This window comes from Petaurus breviceps, unplaced genomic scaffold, assembly GCF_028583685.1.
Source record: "Petaurus breviceps papuanus isolate PSGF00001 unplaced genomic scaffold, PetGlider_PUasm1.0 446, whole genome shotgun sequence".
NCBI classification, from domain to species: domain Eukaryota; kingdom Metazoa; phylum Chordata; class Mammalia; order Diprotodontia; family Petauridae; genus Petaurus; species Petaurus breviceps.
This window is the reverse complement of record NW_027186338.1, coordinates 3,933,156-3,945,367: the sequence shown is the minus strand read 5'-3', so window position 1 is coordinate 3,945,367 and position 12,212 is coordinate 3,933,156. Positions and strand designations below refer to the sequence as shown.

General features: G+C 44.5%; 1 protein-coding gene across 4 annotated transcripts in view; it reads right to left on the bottom strand.

Annotated features, from left to right (window-relative positions):
• CAPG (capping actin protein, gelsolin like) overlaps nt 1-5,514 on the bottom strand; it is a 21,178-nt gene extending 15,664 nt beyond the window's left edge. For 3 of the 4 annotated variants that reach the window (XM_069101092.1, XM_069101095.1, XM_069101094.1), the window contains exon 1: nt 5,393-5,514. The gene's annotated coding sequence lies outside the window, so the exon portion shown is untranslated. Of the gene's footprint in view, nt 1-4,515; nt 4,736-5,392 lie in introns of all 4 variants that reach the window. The other variant, XM_069101093.1, reaches the window with a different exon arrangement.
• Nucleotides 5,515-12,212: the final 6,698 nt, after the last annotated feature.

The following is a 12,212-nucleotide window of genomic DNA, read 5'->3' as shown; positions in this document are numbered from 1 at the left end:
CCCAGGATGGTTGGGGCCCTGTGCTTACCCCTTGCTGTATATGGGAGGAGAGGGAGGGGCCTAGAGGAAACCCTGAGTTAGCTGTTTCAATTTATACTTCCCACAGTTTAAATGAAGCAAAGCAATTGAAGAAGCCTGGAGCCCTGGGGGGAGGTAGGGTAGGGGGGCAGGGAAAGTCAGGGGGTGGGATGATGCAGGCATAGGATTTGGGGCAACAGACTTAGAGTCAAGAAAACCTAGGTTCAACTCCCACCTTGGATATTTACTAGTTATGTGACCTTGGGTAAGATCCTTAATTTCCCTGTTCCTCAGTTTTCTTATCTGTAAAATGAGGGAGATGGCTTCTTAAAGTCACTTGGATCATATATTTAGGGCTGGAAAGGACCTCAAGTCACCTACTCAGACTAGCTCATTTTACAGAAGAACCTGGGGGCTAGAAAAGAAAAGCAGCTCCCCCCTGCCAATGTCAAGTCCTCTAGGTCAGGAACGATTTCATTTTTGTCTTTCTAGGCCCAGAGACTAGCAGGACACTGGGGCAGAAGAGCCAGAAACAGTCAGATTCTAGACCCTCTGAGCCTAAGCCCAGGACTCTTCCCTCTGCTCCGGGTGGTGGAGGAGTCTAATGGATCCGGTCCTCAGACCTGGGCTGGGAAGGGGTGCAGTCTGATGAGCTGAAGCCAGGGGGCCTTGGGTCTGATCTCATCTCTGCTGCTTTGTGACGGTGGGAAAGTCTTAGCTGTCCCTAAACCTCAGTCTCCTCCTCTGGGAAGCAGAAATAACACAGATTGCAGAATGTCATCTCACCCACTGGCCCTCGTGCTTCCCACGAGAGGAGTGAGCAATATTCATGTCCAGCAGAGCACAACAGCCAGCATTTCTACAGCCAGCGCCGGAAGGTTTGCAAAGCGTCTGCCAGCAGGATTTCATTTGATCCTCACCACAGTCCTGGAAGATGGCTGCTATTATTATCCCCATTTTACAGAGAAGTAAAGTGAGGATGAGAAGGGTTCGGTGGCTTGCCCAGGCTTGCACAGCTATTCAGCATCTGGGCAGGATTTGATTTCAGGTCTTGTTGAGTTGTTTCAGTCCTGTCCAGCTCTTTGTGACCCTGGGGGTTTTTTTTGGCAAAGATGCTGAAGTGGTTCGTCATTTCCTTCTCCAGCTCATTTTACAGATGAGGAAAGTGAGGCAAACAGGGTAAAGTGACTTACCCAGGGTCACACAGCTGGGACGTGTCTGAGGCCAGATCTGAACTCACAAAGAGTTAGGGTCTTCATGACCCCAAAGCCTAGCACTCTATCCCTTACACCAGATAGTTGCCATTATTATCAGTTATTACTTGGATGAGGATCTATGAGAATCAAACCTATTTTCAGGCACTACATTTTGCCCAGAGGCACTGGGAAGGGGGGCAGGGCTGTGAAGGAGGAGAAATAGGGAGCCAGTGGAATCCAGCCCTGGCTGCCCAGACCCACTCTCACCCAGAACCGGTCAACGAAGCCCAGTCTGAGAGCTGAGCCTGGGGCCAGAGAGGCCAGGCCCAGGAAACCACCCTCTGGAGGCCTCTAGGGCCTCCCCAGATTCTCTAGAGCTGCCAGGCCAGCTCCCGAAGCCTCCAGAGGCTAGGGACACACCCTAAGTGGGGCCACTTCTTCCTTTCCATTTTCCTCCCTCTCCTTCCTGCCCCTCCCTCATTCTTCCAGGTCAGATCCTCATTTCTCCACTATCTGAATGCAGAGAAAGGGGTAGTAGCCAAGTTAGGGGACTCATCCATCTCAGACCCTGGACCCCGCACCCTGGACCCCGCACCCCAGGCCCTGGGCCAGCCCTGCAGATGTCTCTCACTCTCCTCAGGGTGCCCATCCTTCCACCTTTCCTATAACACCCTTTTCCTGAGCAAGACCCAGATTGGGGGGGGGGGGGCTTTGTAAGTTAATGAGGAAACAATTCTGCTACAGCCAGATGCACCTCCCTCCCTCCCTCCCTCATCTGCCAAGGCCTTCCTTATTCTGAGGCTTAGTGCAAGTACTGGGTGGTTTTGTTAAACTGCTTCTCTGTCTCTCAGCAGAGTTTCTTTCTATCTGTCTGTCTCTTTCTCTCTTTCTGTCTCCCTATCTATGTCTCTCCCTCTCCGTCTCATTTCTCTCTCTCTGTCTCTGCCTCTGTCTCCCTGTCCCTCTCTCCTTCTCTCTGTCCTCTTCCTCTCTGTTTCCCTCTGTCTCTCTCTCTCTCTGTCTCTCCCTCCTCGGCTCTCTCTCTCTCTCAGCAGAGCTTAGGGGATAGAGTCTTGCCTCTATCCCATCCTGGCCATGGGACCGTGACTCAGTCCCTTAATTCATCAGTCTTCTAGTTATCTCTCCCCTCCTCACCAAAAAAGTGCTGACCATTTTCCTAACCTGGGAGTCCCCCATATCAGAAATGCTGATATAAAAATAAAAGAAAACAAAAACAGAAACAACCCTCTCCCAACAATGTTTCCTGGAGTTTAGAGCACCTAGTGATAATTTCAGAGCCAGGAACCAAATGGAACCAAGAAATTAACTTCTCTGGACCTCAGTTTCCCCATCTTTAAAAGTGAGGTGATTAGAATAGATCAGTGGTTCCCAACTTGTGGATCTCAGACTACTCAGAAAAATTACAAAGGGTCCATCTAATTAAATGACTCCATAACATAAATAAGCAAACATACATTCCATAGACTAAATAAATACTATGTTAATATATTTGGAACTCAAAATTAAAAAAGAATGTGAAAAAATGTGAAGCTTTTTTTTTTCCCTAGTAGAACTTCCTCATTCTATAAATGGGGAAAATAAGAGATAATATGGATTGCCTGTGGTCCTTCACAAAGCCACTTAGTAGCCTGGTTCCAAGTTGATATGCATACTGATTTCTCAGATAATGGTCAGAGAAATCCAGAATTTTATTGTTGGGAGGATTCTTAGAGATCATTTAATCCCACCTCCCCCATTCTCTAGGAAACTGGAACTCAGAGGCTTGACCTGATCCCTACCCCACCCCAGCACATCATAGCACTCTATCCCTCTTGAAATCACTTCATGTTACTTCTGCCCATATTCATCTTTGTCTCTCATTGCATGGGAGCCCCAACCCTGCAATGAAATGCAAGCTTCTTGTGGGTAGGAATTGCCTCATTTGTCTCACCTCACTTAAAACCCTTGGGACTTTAGGTAAACCATTCAACCCTCTGGGAGCCTCAGTTTCTGCATCTGTAAAATGAGGAGGAGTTGAGCCTGATGGTGCTTACAGGCTCATAGCGACAGACTTTGCAGGGTTGGGGCTCCCATGCAATGAGGATACAGAGCAAGTCCTTATGTCTGGGAGACTGAGCCGAAGGAAGTTGACCCAGACATCATCGTTGGTTAGCGCCCCAGCAAGGAGCAATGCCTCTGTCTCCTGACTCCAGAGACCAGGATAGTTTCCACCATTCCCTACTGCCTCCTTCTACCACACTCAACCTCATGGAGTTTGTGGATGGAGGCTTATCTGGGAAGAGAAGTAGGTGGCCCGAGGGATCCAAGCTGCATAGGTCACAAGAGCTCCTAATGCCGACTCTTGGAGAAGAGAACCAAGTGCAGCAGGGAGAAATTCAGCCAGGATTGCTCCTGTCTGACTTGCTCCCAGAGTGGTAACAAGTATTTTGGTCCCAGGGCCAGAAGTGAGTAGCTGTAAACCCTCCTCCAAATTATCTTTGTAATTTGTTGTATAAAAAAACCATGGAAGCAATTTAGAACAATTTAATTGCACAGGGAGGGTAATTAGTAATTAGAGCTGCTTTTATGATGCTTAAGGCATACATAAACTGAAGTTTTTTGCCTTATGAGCCACTTGCAGGGAACTGAGACCTAATCTGTTGTTGTGAAGCAAACTTTGTAAAGGTGAATAAATATTATTTTCTTTGGGACAACAACATGTCATGTCCAACTTTTAGTGACCCCATTTGGAGTTTTCTTGGGAGGAATACTGGGGTGGTTTGCCATCTCCTTCTCCAGCTCATTTTACAGATGAGGAAACTGAGGCAAACAGGGTAAAGTGACTCGCCCAGGATCACACAGCTACTAAGTGTCTGAGGCCAGATTTCAACTCAGGTCTTGACACCAGGTCTGGCACTCTCTCCAGTGCACCACTTAGATGCCCTTCATATACATATACTTCCCCCCTCAAAAAATATGACTTCTAAATTTCAGTGCCCTGGAGCATACCTCCTGTTGCCCCACCCTAGTTAGTCTTACATGCTTTCCTTTGCCTACCCTACCCATATATTCTGAATACTACAACAACTCCTAGTGGCAGTCTGACTCTTTTTTATTACCATTATTTTAAAGGGGCTCCCCATACTCAAAAGTTGGGAAGTATTGAACTAAATGATTTTCCAGCTCTAAATCCCATGGCAGCCTCCTGTGATCGAACCTCACTTGTCCGATGAGCCCATAACGGAAATCGATCCATCTTGCTGTACCACACCAAAAGATAAGCCAAACAGCTACCACGTACACAGGAAGCTGCTCTGAAACGAAGCCGAACCGTCCCTTTTAGAACCATCTGTTAAAGTAGAGCCTGAGCAGAAAGAGCTCTTTTGGATGGACTTGGAAGGAGGAGTCTGATCTGTTGGGCCACAGAGGTGGGCATCTGGGAGGATGGCGAGCTCAGGGCGATCTCCCTCAAAACTTCCACATCAAATGAGCCATTACTGAGTGGCCCCTGGTGCCTAGCTCTGTAATGAAGAGAAAGGGCGCTATCTCTGCCTGTAGCTAATTTACAGTCTCATCGGGGAGGCCAGTTTTAACTGGAAGCAGTTAAATGCCAGGGCCTGTCCTCATTAACTCAGATTCCTGTGATTCAGAATTTGTCATCTCAGATTTCTTGGCCCGAATTTGTCTTTTCCTTGGAAACTAAAGGGGGGTGAAATGAGCAGCAGAAGGGTGAGGAATTCCAAATGGGATGGGCTTGGGATTTAACAATCACTGTGTTTCCTACAGACATCGTAGTCTATTTGTTAACGCCTCTATAGGATTCCCCCAAGCTTCTTCTTCCTCTCCCCTGGGTCTCCCTCCATGTTTTAGATGGGGGGTTTCTTTCCAGACTTGCCCTGGCTAAATCAAACGGAGGAAACCCATTCCCCACCTTTCCCTTGGGGGAAAATAACTACGTCTAGATAGGAGCACACACCCCCGGGGCTGTGGCACGCTGCTACACCCTGGTAGCCAGGAGAAAGGCCACCTGAGCTTCCCCGGCTGCAGGATGCCAGCTTGATGGGAGGGCAGCCCTGCCCTCCGTCCCCACCGTCCACCTCCAGCTCTCCTCCAGGGTCTTCATCCTCCACCCGGCGGGCTCTCTCCCCTCCCCACTGGCTGCCCAGCTCTCTACTTGCCTGACAGGCTCCTGCTGCTGTAGCTGGCTTGGTCTTCCAGTAGGTAACTGGCCAGACAACTTTTGGGTAAAGTTGGTTTCGTGTGAGTCAGAAGGGAGGGGCCTTGGTGTGGCTGAGTGGGCGGGGGACTGGAGCTCTGTGGCTTTTCAGAGAAAGGGCGCTGGCCCCGGGTCCTAGCTCTCCCCCTTCTGGCGCAGAGTGACCTGGGACCTCTTAGAGTCCTGCAGGACCTGCCTCAAGGACCAAGCCTTGCCTACATCCGGGGAGTCCTTTGTCAGCACTCTTTCCTTCCCCCCTCCCCTGTGGGGAGCAGAGACTGCTTATCATGTTGTCTTTGTCCCCCAACACAGTGCCTCAAACACAGCAGACAACTCATAAATGCTTATTCGATCACAGTGGGCTTGAATGCCCTCATCTGTAACATGGCCTCACAGGGCATTAGAGGAAGGCCATTAATTAGGGAGAACACAGTAAAATTAAGAAGGGGTGGTTCTTATGCCATCCTTCTCCCCTGATATCTCCTGAGCTCTTTAAGTCTCTTCCTCTGACGACGGGGGTGGGGTGGGAAATAGAGCCATGATTCTACAATCTGGAGATGTAGAGCTGGAAAAAGCCCTGAAGAGATCTCCCTTAGCACAGCACCTGGCACACAGATAGGCCAGGCGGCTGACTAATGCAGCCCCCTCATTTTACAGAGGGGATCGCCGCCCTGATCACCCTGTGTTCCTTGCCAGGTAAGGAATTCAGGCATCATGGCCCATCCAAGAGAGTGATGGAATAGTTAGCAAGGTCTGGGTTCAGATCTTCCATCTCATACTTAGCTGTATGACACTGGGCAAGTCACCTCCCCTCAACAACTCCCTTGGACTCATTTACTAAGCCCTAGGGGTGGGTTGAGATCTGCCTTGGTGGAGAGCAACCCCTCCTCCCTGCATTTGTGCCCTGGGCCAAAGGGGGGCATTTTCACCCTCAAACCCAAAGGTTCTAGGTTCCTATTTCCCCTGGGGTGGTGATTGTTCTGACTGCTAAGACTCATCCCTGGTCCTCTCCTCCATTCCTGCTTGAGGCTTGGCAGCCATCACTAGGTTGTTGGCACAGATTCGAGGGGTTTGTAGGGTGCATTCAAGTGTGTGTGTGTGTATACATACACACACACCTATATATGTATATACATAAATATGTCATTACAAAGACTGAAGTGACTTTTATATGAAGGAAAATCAAAAGGTTCTTTCACAGATGTGAAAAAATGAATCCTGGCATATATGGCTGTCATTTTGCTTCTCCCTTGGTTACTACTAGGTTCTTTGCATTTCATGCATTCATTTATTCATTCTTTTTTTCTTTCATACATTCATTCAACATTTTATCAAACACCAGAGCTTAGAGCTATAACTGGCAACTTTCATGCCACTTAAATTTCACCAAACAGGTCCTCAAACGAGCTTCTCAAAACAAATTCCATTGGTAGGGGAAGGGGAAAACCACAGGGTAGGGCCAGGGCTGAAGGAGTTAATCTAGAGTGTGGGCAGTGTGGGCAGCTGCGGAAGGAAGAAAGCCATTTGCTAACTTCCTACTTTAATTAATGATACTTGCTACTTAAAGAGGCATCTGGGGGTAGAGGAGAGAGAGAGCTAGGGAGGTTCTGAGCTCAATTGTTCTTCTCTCCTAAAGGGCTGGCCATCAGTACCCTCTAAACATTGGTGCTGTGGCCATCATACTCTAGTTACAACTCTTTGGGGAAGATATTGAGGTGTACAATGGAAAAAGAATTGGAGGTGGAGACAAAACTTGGGTTCAAGATTCAATATATTTAACTAGCTTTATGACTATGGAAAGTCATGTCACCCTAGAAGCCTCTCAAGTAATCAAATACTCAAATTGATTTGCGTCTTATCAATGTGGATTTCTCCTCCACTGACCGAGATGGCAACCTATCCATGCTTGCAGGGTCTGTGTGACTCTTCTGTTCTCCCCTATGTTCCCCACAGGGGGTTTACTGGACTTGCCAGGGATCCTTTCTTAATTTCTCTGAATATTGAAAAAATGCCAGCAAAGCACATGGTTTGTCCACTGGTCTCCACACATGGCTAGCCCATCTTTTTTGATTCTACATTTCTCTTTATTTCAGTTTTTTTTTTTCATAGTTCCTTATTTGTTACATAACACAGCTTGTTCACACCCACCAGGCACCTCCCTGTGGCCTTCTAAGGGATATTAATTTATAATTCTCTAAAACTAAAATGTTCTATGACTTGTATAGCCACACTATCTACAGGAACCTGGGTATTAAGATGTGCCTTTATTTCCAAGAGAAGTTTGTAGTCATTAAAAGAGTTCTGTAATTTCCCAAAGGCAATCCAACCTACTTTTGTCTTCCTGTCTGCTTTTGGATACAACTTGTTAGTCAGTCAACAAATATTAAATGCCTACTATGTGCCAAGCACTGTTGTTCATTTGAATTAGCCGTTCAAGAAGATGACAATGGATGAGGTCTATGGGTCATCCATCTAACTCATGCCACAATCTGGAAAATGGCAGTCATTCTTCATCCGATTAGCTTTTCCTGTGACTGGCCAGACCAAACTCTGTTGAGACATTACAGACCTCTTCCAGGAATCTCCACAGTGGTTCAAGATTTGATGCAACCAGTCAGTTGTTACCTGCAAACATCTGGCGCATTTCACCATCCATAGGAAATGCCTCGTCAATGTGGATTGGACTCAAAATCTGCTCTATCACCATGATGAACGCCTCTGGTGACCACATGTCTCCTATTTGATATACCATCTGATAATTATCATTCAATGGTCATCAAACAAGGTTCTTTCTGTTGTTAATTTGTTCAAAGAATCTTGAATAATTTTGGATTAATATGGTCCAAGGCTTTTCCCCAGCCTTTAAAATCTTCTTTTCTTTCAGATAACTATCTCATAAATCAACCCCTCAATATACTCACAGCCAACCAATTAGTAAGCAGTTATTGAGTGCCAACTGTGTGCTAGGCTCTGGGGATACAAAGACAAAAATGAAAACAGAGCCTGCCCTCAAAGAGCTTATATTTGCCACTCACTTCCTGACAGAGGTGATAAGATTCAAGATGTCAAAGGAGACATACACTTTTTTGATGTGGACAATAGGGGAATTAATTTGGATTGGCTGCATATGATGAGTGATAAAGATAGTGAGAAGAGAAGAAGAAAAATCTTTTGGTGAACAGTGGTGAATGTGTTTTTTTGGTACAATGTGAGGAAAGGACTCAGTTGACAGGATGTTGGAAGGCTCTTGAGAAGAAAAGGTTTCCATCTGTTTTGGGTGAATGAGACCCAATTTGCTAGGGAAAAGTAGAAGAATTGCCTTTTGGTGGTGAGCGTCCAGATGAAATTAGATAAATTTGTGGTGGACCCAGTCCATTCTTTCGTCCAGCTCTGTTCAGGAATACGTGAGTAGGATAGAAAGAGTAGGATGGCGGGAGGTTGGGTAAGAGTGAGGGTGGGTCTTAGCAAGGTGTGGTCAGTGGTAGGCTAAGAAGGGAAGGGATTTTAGAGGAGAGGATAGTGCAGAGTTGAACTGGTTCACCAAGAGGTTGAGATTGGAAAGGGAGGAGAGTAGAGCCAGAGGAGGGGAGTGATGTCCTGAGAAAGTACTAAGGGGTGGAGAGATTGAAGCTCATGATGATGACAAAGAATAAGCTTAGGGGTAGTAGAGTATAGTAAGGCATCACATTGAAATTACAATAGATTTTTATCAAAGGGATTTCAGAATTCTTGAATATGGAAGTGGAACCTTCGTGAGTAATTCTAAGATGAAGGGTATGGCCATCCTTGTGAGATGGTATGAAATAGGATGTGGGATTTGAGTAGACTGAGGAACTGAGTAGTTAGGGTATTTGAAGTCTGTCGACGATATCTTGACATCCCCTAGAATGAGAGTAGAGTTACCGTTGAGAGGAAGCCTGTGATCCAGGCACTAAACTCATTGAGGAAATAGAGAAAATTTCCTAAGGTCAATAGATAATGGCCTCCAGAATCTGGCCTGCCAGCTAAATTTGAACCCAAACTCATAAATTTCAAAGAAGGACAGAGTGGTGGCAATAGAGGGTGAGTCTGGAAGTAGCAATAGGGACCATCCCATCATGCCAAGTGACTTGTAGGATGAAGCAAAGAGCTGCCAACCCAAGTCATCTGGAGGGAACCAGGTCTCAGTGAATGCCAGAAGAGGGAATTCTGCTGCTTCCAATGTGGATCGTGTTCATGGAAACGCCATCTGGCGCAGTTGTTTTTCCCATCTTTGTTCTCTTTAGTGCCATCTTTCTATAGGTACATCAGGATTGTAAGTTCAAGCATGAGTTCATAGCTCAATCACCCTTGATAGTGTAAAAAAAATTGCCATAAAAATCCTTGCATATCTTTTCCGTTTTCCTTCCACTTATTGTCCTTCCATTTTCATCCTTAGATGTCCTGTTAACTTTGCTCAGTTTGGGTCTCTTAAGTTCTCTTTAATTTGGTTTTATTTTCCATTGCTTAGTTCCATTTTATGAGGTGATATGGTTCATAATCATCAATCATGTTTCCCCTTAAGATTTTACAAATGAGATTATATTCTAAACCAGTATTGCCCTTGACTGCCATGTCTCAAAGTCCAAGTGATCATGTCATATCCTGACTCAATAAACTCCAGGGGCTTCCTATTACCTCTAAGATCAGATATAAATTCTAAGTTAGACATTGAAAGCTCATTACAACCTGACCCCTTCCTTTCCAGTCTAGCAATGGATGACCTATTTTCTAAGCACAGTCAGCTTACTCTCACCACTGCCAGCCCACGTGGAAGGGGCTAGGGAATATGCCTATAAATGGAAAGACCCTATCCCTCAATTTAGACCATTCCAATTTGTTTCGGTCTCATTACTGAGTCAAGAGCTTTGATTAGCTGGTGAAATGGAAATAAGGATGCTTAGAAAAGACAATAAATGGATGATCGGTCCCCTTCTGCTTCCCTGGTGGTGATGAAGATGAGATGTTTTGGGTTTCCTCCTTCCTATACGTGTGTATGCATATGTGTTCATACATACAAATATATGTAGATTTACATGTGTATGTATAGATATTTTTGTGTATACATATAATTTATAAAATATATACAAATTGCATAAATAAGTTTAACTGATGTAAACCAATTACCAGAGCAAGGAGACCAAAAGGGCTTTAAAAACCATAGTCAATCAATCGACAAGCAGAGATGTCCATATGGACATGTCTCCTCCAGCTAGGTTGGAATCTCCTTGAAGGAAGGGACTGTTTTCTCCTTGGTCTTTGCATCCCAGAACTTAGGACACACTAAGGGCTTAATCACTGTTTGGTGACTTTAAATTTTTGGAGCCTTTGCCTATGTCCTTTCTTGCACCTATGGCCCATTTTTCATCATTAATAACTTTTTGGAATAAGTAAGAGGGGGGAATGAGCATTTAAATGACTACTATATGCCAGAAACTCTGCCAAGCAATCCACAAATATTATCTCATTCATATTTATATTCATTATCTATCTGATGGGTCTGGATGTAGTGGTTTGAATCACACGCCCCATCTTTTTCTCTTTTCCTAGCTTTGTCATATCTGGCTCTCTGCCCTAAGTAGGTGGTATGACTGTATACAGAGAGCTGATTCATAGAAAACTCCCACGTCCACAAGTTTTTTCCTGTCTGTTAAAATATAACCAATCTCATCTCTATGTGGTTAGTCAGGGCTTGTCTTAACCAGCATATGCTGATTTTTTTCTCTGAAGAAAACATTCATGAGGCATGAGGCTTCTGTGGAGGCTGCCAGTCTTTGGCCTCTCTCCTCTCCTTTCTCCTGATCTATATTTTCGAAAATGTTTCTAAGTCCCTCGTCCCCTGCTTCCACCTTTGCACTGCTGTCATTGAATAGTAAAGCATATGCAGATTCAATATGGATGCTATAGAAAATTCCTCACTGAATTTCTCAATTTCATCTTCTACCAGCAAGGTTTGTTTGCACACAAGCTAGATTTGTTCATGGCTGTGTTTCTGCCAAAACTTATCACAAATCCTGCAATATGGGGTGACCAAACATCCCATGAAGTGACTTTAGAAATGAAAGTATAAATAGTAGAACAAAAAAGAATAGCATACATTTAGTTATGAGTCTATTAAATGCAATTATGTACATAATACCATTATACTTTTATTTTAAAATATATAGTAAATCCAACATGTAGCTTTTGAAATTGTCCTATGGGAGGAATTTATGACCAAACAAGAGATAGAGAACATTATGAAATGCAAAATGGGTAAATTTGATTACATTAAATTAAAAAGGTTTTGCACAAACAAAGCCAATGCAACTAAGATAAGAAGAAAAGCAGAAACTGGGAAATAATTTTTATAGTCAGTGTCTCTGAAAGGACTCATTTCTAAAATAGAGAACTGAGTAAATTTATAAGAATACAAGTCACTCCCCAACTGATAAATAGTCAAGGGATATGAACAGGCAGTTTTCAGATGAAGAAATTAAAGCTATCTATAGTCATATGAAACCGTCTTTTGACATTTCTTACAAAGAAATAATATTCCATTACATTTATATACCACAGTTAATTCAAGACATTCCCTAAATAATGGACACCCTCATGTTTCCTGTTCTTTGCTATAACAAAAGTAATTGCTATAAACAGTTTTGTACATATAGGTCCTTTTCCTCTTTCTTTTATCTCCTTAAGGTATATGCCTAGTTGTGGTCTATTGATGGATCAGTGTGTGTGTGTGTGTGTGTGTGTGTGTGTGTGTGTGTGTGTGTGTG